We start from the raw sequence: 11,490 nt of genomic DNA, 5'->3' as shown, positions 1-11,490 counted from the left end.
TTATTAAAGGTCAAATTTTATTGGTATTAGAGCTTTTTGAAACTTTTCTCTAAAACAATTAATGCCATGTTAATATCCAAAGATAAAAAGTATGAACAAAAAAAATACTCAACGATCTGAATAAAAATACGAAAATCTCTAAAAAATGGCCATATTAATTTTTAGGGTTTAGCTTTCCTTTAATAACAACTTGTTTCCATTTGGATTTGTTTTCTTATGTATCTCCTCCACGAATGTCTTAATAAACAGTCTAATATATAGGGGTTAACACCTAACAATAAGTCCTGAATTGTGTGGAGTGGAATACTGAACCATTAACTGTGCATGGTTGGATATTGCATTCTGCAGAAAAACCAATGAAGGATGAAGGTGATGGAAATCTACTTTACTCTCAGTATCGCAGAGCTTCCCATAAAGATTTAGTGATGTTTATATCTGGTGATTGGGCAGGCCATGATGTTAATGAAAAACTTGCCATAAACTGCCGCTTTGTGAAGCTCACAGAGAAAGGTTTCTGTTGAGAGCGGGTCATGAAAATGCAGATTCCTATTTTTGAGGTCATGATTTTTTGGTGTGCAGCATCTGTCCTGTCAGTGAGAAATGATGTCTGCAATTTTCGTGACTGATGCCCTTTTTAGTTTAAGTATGGACTATTCAGAACCATCTATCCCCTGAGCACTGCCTTGACCTCTTTTTGAAATGGCACATCCTGACAATTGGCAATTAAACTAATATAACTCACTTGGAAAATCTCATTTGTAATGGGGATTTTCTTTACTTCCAAGAGGTCCATTATTTACAGAGAATTTGGATACAGAATACACAACTAAGTAAGTATACATCAGTTTATTGGGGTTTAGATACCCTTTAATTGTTTCTTTAGTTCTTATGTTTTTAAGTCATACAAAAACTTGTTTCTCTTTCCTTGCCAGGCAAAATTGAATTGCATTTCTGTGAGTAATCTTGAGTCATTGATTGTTAAAGGGGAACTGTTACGAAAATTACATTTTAATATAAGCTTCATCATGCTGAAATAAGAACTTTTCTAAATATGATCAATTAAAAATTCGAAACTGTTCCTGAAATATTCAAGTTACTCTTCACTGTCCCTCTCTCAGCATCTGTTTCTCTTCAGTCACTCTTCATGCAGGAGTTGGGAGTCTGATTTTGAATGATCGTCGAATCCAGTAGAATCTTTTAGGGGGGCTACTTTTGCCTAAAAGATTTCTAAGGGTCAGATTTTTCAAGGGTCGAAGTGAATTCAAGAGAATTTTCGTAGAAAAAAAATTCGAAATTCGAAGTATTTTTTTGGATACTTCAACCATCTAATAGGATACTTCGAAGTAAAATAGTTTGAATATTCGAATATTCTATAATCGAAGTACTGTCTCTTTAAAAAACTTCGACTTCAATACTTCGTCAAACTAACCTGCGGAAGTGCTATGTTAGCCTATGGGGACCTTCTACAGCATTTTTATTTTTAAGTTTTTGGAAGTCGAAGTAAAATTGTTAGATCGTACGATAAAATCGTTCTCAATTTTACTTCGATCGTTTGATGGCCAAATTTGGTGAAAAAAGTTCGAATTCAAAGTATTTTAATTTGATGGTCGAATTTCTAAGTATTTTTTACTTTGAAATTTGACACTTGATAAATCTGCTCCCAAGAGTTGATTTTATTAAAATCGCCAGAAATCCTGTCTCTCTACATGCAGGATTTGTGCAAAAGGCAGTTACTTTGTTGATTTTGTTTGTACTGGAATCAGCTACACGAGTGAGCTCTAATTCATCTGCTAGGAAAGGAAGCTCCTCTATAAGATATATTGGATCTAACTGTCAATGAAAATCTGACACCCAACTCATTCATGAAGACAGAATGAAGAGAAACAGATGCTGAGAGAGAGAGATATTGAAGATAAAATTGATATGAAAATGACTTTATTTCATTGATATTAAGTTAAAAGAGCTGTATAACGTTTATTATATTGTGCTGATTACATTTTGTCCTAAGACAGAAATCAAGTTTCTAGATCTAGCACATATCACAACACTACCAATTAGTAATTCTCTGTATGGAAGGGGAAAAACTCAAGTCACCTACAACCCGGATTCCACAGAGCACAGAGAGCAATTAAGTTTACAGATCTTGCGTCTTCAGTTGATTCCCATATATGGAAGGAGATAAACTCCAGTCACCTGCAAACCAAAAAAATTCTCCAGATCGCAATTAGAATAGACTGTACAGAAAGCTGAACTGAAGTCACCACTTTAGAGCTTATATGACCAAAAGTAAAGCAGTGTGTTTGGACAAAACTCTACTAATTAATATGGAAATGTAATGTTTTTTTGTTGTTTGCAAAGAGTTCACAGTTCATGCTAAAGACTCCTGTAAGAAAGAGAAGAAGGCTCATTACAAAGAAGTTGGTAAGGTTAAATTTAGAAGGTAAATTCTGATAATATATATACAAAACAAAAACTAGTTCTTCTAGACACAAGTTTCAGTGACTTGACACTTGCAGTAGGGCAAAAGTGGCTTTGGGAGAGGGGGTCAATGATTCTCCCAGGTTGCCCAGATGTCAGAATAAAAACATATATACAGGTATGGGACCTGTTATCCAGAATGCTTGGGACCTGGTGCTTTCCAGATAATGGATCTTTCCATAATTTGGATCTATATACCTTAAGAGAAAAAGGAAATCATTTTTAAAAAATGTCTATTATTTGGATGAAATGGAGTCTATGGGAGACAGCCTTTCCATAATTGGGAGCTTTCTGGATAAAGGGTTTTCGGATAACAGATCCCATACCTGTATACCAATTCATTCACAACTGAAAATAGAACTTGGACTTGACTACCTTGACAGTTTTACTATATGGTTACTTGAAGTGCCACCTTAAAAAGCAAAGAGGGTAATAAACAAGAAATAGTCAACTTTGTCTAGTAAAACGTTTTCAAGAAAACTTGACTCTTAGACTCTTAGACTTAACTCTACGAGATACTGTATATCATGGCCTGGATGAATGAAAAAAAGATGTAAAGATGTGGTTTTTTTATTTATTTTATTTATCTGCTGGCTTTTAATGCTTAATCTTTTTTTTTTAAGTTTTATATTATATGAGTCATCAATGCTTTATTAATGTGCTTCCTCAGCTTATCTATTCCCCGATTCAAAAAACGCAACCATCCCCTTTGTCAGTACTGCGTTGAACATTTCTCACTCATGCTGGAATCTGGCAGTTAGAGCAGGACATATAATTCACTCTATTTGTGAACGAAATGTATTAAATATCCACTGCTGGTCTGTAGATTTTTATAATAAACACAGTTGCCCTTTTAGTTGCTTAGAAGACAGCTCAAGTGCAAACTTTATTTACTCTTTCTTGAGAGCATACCACTTGGGGAGAGTTAAGGTGGCCATAGACGCACAGATAATATCGTACATGGTATGGTGAAAAAAGAGCCAACTGATATCGGCAGAATACCTGGCTATCGGTCGACTCTTCGATCGGGCTGGACGGAAAATTTTGATCGGGTGCCTTTGAAGTAGGGATGCACCGAATCCAGGATTCGGTTCAGGATTTAGCCAGGATTCTGCCTTTTTCAGCAGGATTCGGATTTGGCCGCATCCTTGTGCCTGGCCAAACCGAATCTGAATCCTAATTTGCATATGTAAATTAGGGGCGGGTAGGGAAATCACATAACTTTTTGTCACAAAAGAAGATTTTTTTCCACTTTTTCCTTTCCTGTCCCTAATTTGCATATGCAAATTAGGATTGGGATTGGGATTCGGTTCGGTATTCAGCCAAAACTTTCACCAAGGATTTGGGGATTTGGCTGAATCCCAAATAGTGGATTCGGTGCATCTCTACTTTGAAGGGACCCAAACATCGGCTATTGTTAGTGCTGAATTGTCAGATAGAGGTAGAATTCTATTGTTTCTACCTGTATATCTGACGATTCAGCTCTACACGTGTGTATTGAAATGAAAGATCTTTCTTGGAAAGATCTTTTCCAAGAAAGATCGTAATTGTTACGTCTATGGCCACTTTTAGAGTCAAAATCTGGCATTTTTCTACATACCTTGCCAATGGGTAAAAAACCCACAAAGAGATTTTGTTTGGGAAATGGAGGGCTAGCCCCACTCTTGTTCTGTTCCTTGTCTGGAGTTCATGCCCTCCTCCCTACAAGACCAGATCATTGATTGCCCTTGAAATGGGAGCGATTCCAAAATCTCCTTTCCTGCCTGATGAGCTGGAAATCGCCTTGGGAGCTAAATGCTCTCATTTGCCCTATGTGCCATTATTCTTAGAGTACCTGAGTTTTTTCATTAACTTTAATTTGATTAAGAATAAATTCTGGTACAACACATGTGATTGCCCTTAGACCTGTGGCAGATACAGCAGCTTGCCAAATTCTTGCTGGGAAAAACCAGAAACGAACTTACAGTGTGCCCTTAATGTAGGCAAATTCATGCCAACTACTATGAAATTAAAAATGTCTTAATCTGTGATTCATGGATCATGGATTAACACTAAAAATGTACAGAAATTGTTCTCTTAATGTCAGAAGGACCTAGCAATCCAAAGCAATATTGTATGGGGATGGTATACTTTCTTCTCTCTTGCTCCAGTACATTGATAATCTACAGTTAAAAAAAGAATAATCTCAGTATGTGCTGACCGTGCAGCCAACAACTTATAGATGGTAGTTTGTTGTGGTTAGTCTTTATTAGAGGGCCTATTTACTAATTTTCGAGGTTGAGAAAAAAAAACTTGAGCAGCGGTAAAAAAAACACAACAGAACTCAAACCTTTTTTCACAAACAATAGCTTGTTTAAGAAAAAAATGAGAAAAATATGCTCACACGCATGAGAAAAAATTGTTGTGCTCCAGCATGAATCACACGAGAATCACTTTGTTCCATTGCTTTTAGAAGCAGATTTAAGTTTTTCAAGGGTATTTTCAATAAAAACTCAAATTTTTCAGGTTAAATAAAAACTCAAATTTTTCGAGATTTATTATGCCCTGAAGCTGCAAATAGCTTGAATCTGAAAATACTTCAGCTAAAAACTGTCAAGGTCATGTAGAAGTCAATGGCAGAGGTCCCATGAACCATTTGAAGGTATTTTTAGCCTCCATAATTTTTTTTTTTTTTTTTCGGTGGTTTTCATTCAAAAACCTGATAAATTTAAGCTATTCAAGTTTTTTTTGCCGATAACTCCAACAATTTGAGTATTAGAGTTTTTCCCCCAATTGCTTTGATTCGAGTTTTTTACATTCAAGTTTTTTCACAAATAAGCAAACATTCGAGGTAGAAAAACCCTCACAAACTCGACCTTTGATAAATAACCCCCTTAATGCAGCTAAAAATCTCGAATGTTTCAATGAACTGGGAAAAAAAATTAAATTGTTATAGACTATTCCCATTGATGTATATTGAACCTCAACAGCTTTTACTTGAAGAGCTTTTTTTGGTGACTTTTTTAATGTTTTTAATGAATAAATCCAGCGTATTCGTGCTTTAAAAAAAATACTTGCAAGTATTGTTTGTATCCATGTTTTTGTTTGGTTTCAGTTATTTATATATTTATGTTTTTATTATTCTTGTTTGTACATTTTACATTTTGATTAGCCCTTTCTCAAGACCCACCAGGGAAATTATTAGTCCAAAAATATTTGAAAAAACATATTTTCTATGATTCAAACCCATTTGAGGGAATGTATTGCACCATCTTTAGAGGGGTGGATGACCGAGTCAAAAAGTACCCTACAAAATCTCAGACTTAATTTATTCTTATTTACATGATTGATTAGCGTCTGTTTTTTTTTTTTTTAAATGTTTTTACATAAAGTATTTTTCACTTTGGGTTTAAAACCCATCAGGTCCAAAAACAACTGCCTGAAAAAGACAGCAACAGTAAGCAAAAGGAAAAATCTTGTTTTAATATACATTGACATTTCTTACATCTGCTTCCTATCTAAAGGTTTGGCAATAAATGAAACGTCTATGGGGCAAATTTACTAAAGGGCGAAGTGACTAACGCGGGGAGAATTCGTCAGAGTGATATCATTTTCGGTACTTTGCCGATTTGCTAACGGTCACCAGCGTTATTTCGCTAGCGAAGGAGATAGACTCTAGCGGTACTTCACTCCCTAACGACTGGCGAATTTGCGCTCTGGCGAATGGACGCAACTACGCAAATTCACCAAGATGCGGATTGTACTGAACGTTACCTCTTGCATCAGACTTGCCTTCAAAAAACGCTGGCGCCTTTTCCTTTTTCAGGGTGATAGGCTGAAAAAGAGCGTAACTTTTTTGGGGGGTAACTGGCTTCCCCCCTACATTTCCTAACATATGGCACATAAACTATACACTGAGCTCATGTGTAGGGCAATATAACAACTCTATTTTATTTTATTAAGGTTTCCCGGGCTTGTGTAGTGTAATGTATTTGCTGTAACATATACGTCCATTCAACTTTAACTTCCCACCATATGCAAATTAGGCAATGCTAGCGCAACTTCGCTTAACATGGCGCATTAAGGCTAGCGCAACAACGCCATTGTTCGGCGCCCTGAACGCAACTTTGGATTTTAGTGAATTAGCGTTGTCCTGCCGAATCTACGCCTGGTGAAGTGTGAGCGAAGCCGTCGATGGCGAATTTTCAGAGGTGAGCAAGTTTGCTCCTATGTATGAATAAATGTCAATGATTTGTAAAAGACCAGCGTGTGCTCTTTTTTGGCATCTGTGACAAATTGGCTGCATGTAGAAACCTATTTATTCTATATGATGCTGAAGTTATAAATATGAACACCTATTTAGAATCCATACATGCTTTTACATTATTACATAAAAGAGATATGCATATATAAATGTAGGGCTTGCACTAATATAGATAAATATATATATATATAGTCCATAGTGGTGCACTTTCAATCCTTGTAGGTAACTGCCTGGGTGCTGTGTTATAACATAGCATAACAAACCACAGAACAAAAACCGCACTCCAAGGTCTTGTTTAAGGTGAAAAAAAGTGAAAATTTATTTTAACATTTCGGAGTTTCCTGAAGACAGCCCAAGTCAGTGCGCCAAAACGTTGAAATACATTTTCACTTTTTCTCACCTTCAACAAGACATTGGAGTGCGTTTTTTCTGGTTGTGGTAGCACTCTAAAGGCTTTAAAGTATATATATATATATATATATAATAAATGCTATTGCACATGTACCCAAAACAAGTTAGGGACTGCCATTCGGGGTTTACCTTGACATGGTATGGTGGCTTATCAATTTTATGATCATAACTTTGTAACAAAATAACCCCTGTTTTGGCTACATATGCAATAGCATTTATTATACTTATATATATACTTTAAAGCCTTTAGAGTGCTCCTACAACCCCCCTGTTTTGATATATTATATATATCTCTCTATACAGGTATAGGATCCCTTATCTGGAAACCCGATATCCAGAAATCTCCGAACAGTAGCTTGTACTTGATCCCAACTAAGATATAATTAATCCTTATTGGAAGCAAAACCAGCCTATTGGGGTTATTTAATGTTTAAATGAATTTCTAGTAGACTTAAGCCATGAAGACCCAAATTACGGAAAGGTCCGTTATCCGGACAACCCTAGGTCCTGCGCATTCTGGATAACAGGTCCTATGCCTGTGTGTGTGTGTGTGTGTGTGTATATATAAATATATATATATATATATATATATATATATATATATATATATATATATATATATATATTCATCATACAAGCTACATATATAAGGATGTATAGGATCAACTTTAAAGCTTTTGTTTTAAAATTTTCGCGCAACAATTTTTACACAAGCGACAATTTTTATACCCGCAACTATTTTGTCCAAATGCATTAAAGTCAATGGGCGGATGAATAATTTTACGCGCGACAATTTTTATACGTGCTTCAATTTTGACGTGCAAATTTGTTGCTCCAAATTTTTTGTCTGCGAGATTTTCACGTGCCGCAAAAAGAGAAAATTCCCTGCGCATCCTTGCTACTAACCAAAACTTATTTTGTCACCAATTGTTTCCCTGAACTTGGACAGGTGAAGACTGAAGAATTTACCACTTACGGGTTAATTTTCAAAAGTTTATCCAAAGTTTATTGAACGAAAACAAACTGCCAAAAGTTGCCAGAAGATACTTGGCAAGTTAAAGCTGGTGAGTTTCAAAAGAAGTCAATAGCAATCGTCTAAAGCAAATTTATTTATTCCCCCTCCCCCCAGTTTTATTAAAACACACAAGGTTTTCTTCCTCATTGAGAATCAGTGGAACAATGTGATTCTCGCTTGTGTGGGCCTCTTTTTGTTGTTGCTTATTTTGTAAATAAGCAACACACATTGTGCCACAGGTTTTTTTCCATGATCACAGGTTATTTTCCTGAATTTGAAAGTAAATTGATAAATCAATAGTAATGGGTGAAACTGTCCTGTTTCGCTTTGACGGAAAATTTGTGAAACAGCGGAAAAATTTGTGAAACGCGTAATGCATTGAAGTTAACGGGCGTCAAAATTATTTTGGCATGCAACAATTTAATGCAAGCGTCCGTATCTATACGCTTGAGTATTTTGTCCAAATTCATTAAAGTCAATGGGTTTCTGAAAAATTTTGACACGCAACAATTTTATGCGCACAGCTATTTTTTTTGTCGCGGCACCAAAACGCCACCAATCTATGCCTGATGAATAAATTTCCTATTACTATGAATCAGCCTCCAAGTGTGCTTTTTCGTGTGTTCCAAATGTTTGTTCACCTTCTTTCATAATATTACCTTCCTCAAGTCCACACTCCACAAGAAGTACACTTTACAAGATTAGTAATTGAGCCCTATCAGGTTGGTTTTACAGTGCTGAACATACATAAATATCTTCTTTAGGATTTGTAACAACTTCTGAATATGTTTTGCTGATTATTTTTTAAATTGTGGGGTTTGTTTCAGCTGAGAGGAATCAGGTTTACAGATCTTGCAAATGTCACAACAGCGTCTGTAGGTGATTACCATATACGGAAGGAGAAAAACTCGAGTCACCTACAGACATGAAAGACCTGATGTGCCTGAATTATACTGAGAAAAGACTGTACAGTATGTTGAACTGAAGGAAAGGCTTGGGAGGTTGTATAGCCAGAGGGAAAATGCAGGGTGTTTGGACCCAACGCTACTGATTAAAATGCAAATGTATTCTCTCCTTTCTTTGTGGACATAGATACCAAACAGATTTACATGTACATGGTATGAACTAAAGACTCCAATATGAAAAAGCAGAGAAGAAACCATCATTGTTTGCACAGACACAAAAGACAGAGGGAGACAGCATGAGTTAAAGGAATTTGGAGCAAAACAAATTGTCTATCGAAAGAAACAAAAATAGCATACATTTCAATCTATGTTTCAAGGGAGGTTAGTTATTAGGCCTATTAAGTTATAACGCTGATTTGCACTTAGCAATCAAATGGAAATTAGTTTTAAACAGCAAGTTAAAAAAGGAAAGCAAAGTTGGTATTGGTTGTAACTGTCAATCACATGTGTGCAATTTAGCACCTATTTGTAAATCAGCCCTAGAAAGCACCCTTTTAGCCTTGTTACTTTGTTTCCCAAGATAGAATGCATTCTTTTTCTGAGCACATGATGCACATGAAAATAAAAAATGTTAGTTTTTCAAGTTCCTTTTTTCAATCTACCCTTGATTTTATCACTTTGAGGATGGATTTACAATATAAAAAATTTACCCAACGGTAGGTTCAGATTTACAAATTATTTTCTGTATTATTACTAATTCATATTAATGAGAACATTTTTTTTTTTACTGATTTGGCAAATCCCAATACACCTGCATGACATTACAATTTTTCCTGGGTTTTGCCATATCAGTCAGGTATTATAGTTGCAATAATCAGTCATCATACACTTAGAACCACTTTAATAAATGTGCCAATTTGTTAAAACATTCTCCTGGCTGTTAGAAAAATTAAAAAAAAAAAATAGGGTGGATACAATCCACACTGCTGGAAATCTCCACTTCACATTTTCATAATCTGCTTTTTAATATCAGTCAGGTATTATAGTTGCTCTAATCAGTCATCATACATTTAGAACTACTTTAATAAATGTGCCAATTTGTTAAAACATTTTCCTGGCTGTAAGAAAAATTAAAAAAAAAAAAAATAGGGTGGTTACAATCCACACTGCTGGAAATCTCCACTTCACATTTTCATAATCTGCTTCTTAGTTCTTAAGTAATACCAAGCAGTGTTTTTACTGACGTCTCAGTTTCTTTAAACTTTTATTTTTAAAATAATGATGGAAACAAGGAGGTAAGTTGGTTATACACATGCTGATAACAGCTGCTGATTTAGCCCCTCCAGACTGAGTTTATTAAAGTGGGTTTCTTGGGACTGGCTGGCCCACCAATATCTTGTAAAAAATTGGGTAAAAATCAGACAGGTTTCAAAATCCCATTAGATGAGTACTGCATTGGCTGAAGATGATATCAGTTTGATTTTGCCCAACATGAGTGGCCAATAAAGCAGAGAACCACTCATTTGGTGAGCTCAAACAAACAGATCTACTGTACATTTATACGGCAAAACCAACAAAATTTGGGACTTTAATATTCACATTAGTACTTCAAAGGAGTAACTGAAAAATTTATTTTACAGGTTATTAGTAGGGATGCACCGAATCCAGGATTTGGTTTGGGATTTGGCCAGGATTCGGCCTTTTTCAGCAGGATTCAGATTTGGCCGAATCAAATCGGAATTTGCATATGCAAATTAGGGGCTGGGAGGGAAATCACGTGACTTTGTCACAAAACAAGGAAGTCAAAAATATTTTACCCTTCCCATCCCTAATTTGCATACGCAAATTAGGATTCGGATTCGGTTTGGTATTTGGCGAGAAGGATTCGGGGTTCGGCCAAATCCAAAATAGTGGATTCGGTGTATCCCTAGTTATTAGTAGCTTTTGTGTATTATTTTGATTTTAAGATTTTTGTGTATTATTTAGACTTTAACCCAATATAAAATATTTAATAAATGGTATATGTGCTGTAATTTGTAACTGTTGCAGTAAAATAAAATAATAAACTAAAAATAAGAGTTCATTTAGGGGCCGATTCACGAAGGGTCGAATATTGAGGGTTAATTAACCCTCGCTATTCGACTGGGAATTAAAATCCTTCGACTTTGAATATCGAAGTCAAAGGATTTAGCGCAGATACTACGATCGAAGGATTATTCCTTTGATCGAACGATTAAAACCTTCGAATTGTTCGATTCGAAGGATTTTAATCCAACGATCGAAGGAATATCCTTCGATCAAAAAAACGAAGAAAAGCCTATGGGGACCTTCCCCATAGGCTAACATTGAGTTTGGTAGGTTTTAGATGGCGAACTAGGGGGTCGAAGTTTTTTTTAAAGAGACAGTACTTCGAAAAATCGAATGGTCGAATAGTCGAA

At 35.6% G+C, this 11,490-nt stretch overlaps 1 protein-coding gene across 1 annotated transcript in view; it reads left to right on the top strand.

Moving 5' to 3' along the window:
- Nucleotides 1-785: 785 nt before the first annotated feature.
- LOC108696199 (ATP-dependent translocase ABCB1) overlaps nucleotides 786-11,490 on the top strand; it is a 51,253-nt gene continuing 40,548 nt past the window's right edge. The window contains exon 1 of the mRNA XM_041568761.1: nucleotides 786-830. The gene's annotated coding sequence lies outside the window, so the exon portion shown is untranslated. The remainder of the gene's footprint in view (nucleotides 831-11,490) is intronic.

This window comes from Xenopus laevis, chromosome 7L (genome assembly GCF_017654675.1).
Source record: "Xenopus laevis strain J_2021 chromosome 7L, Xenopus_laevis_v10.1, whole genome shotgun sequence".
Taxonomy (NCBI): Eukaryota; Metazoa; Chordata; class Amphibia; order Anura; family Pipidae; genus Xenopus; species Xenopus laevis.
The sequence above is the reverse complement of the archived record's forward strand: the minus strand, read 5'-3'. Positions and strand labels throughout refer to the sequence as shown.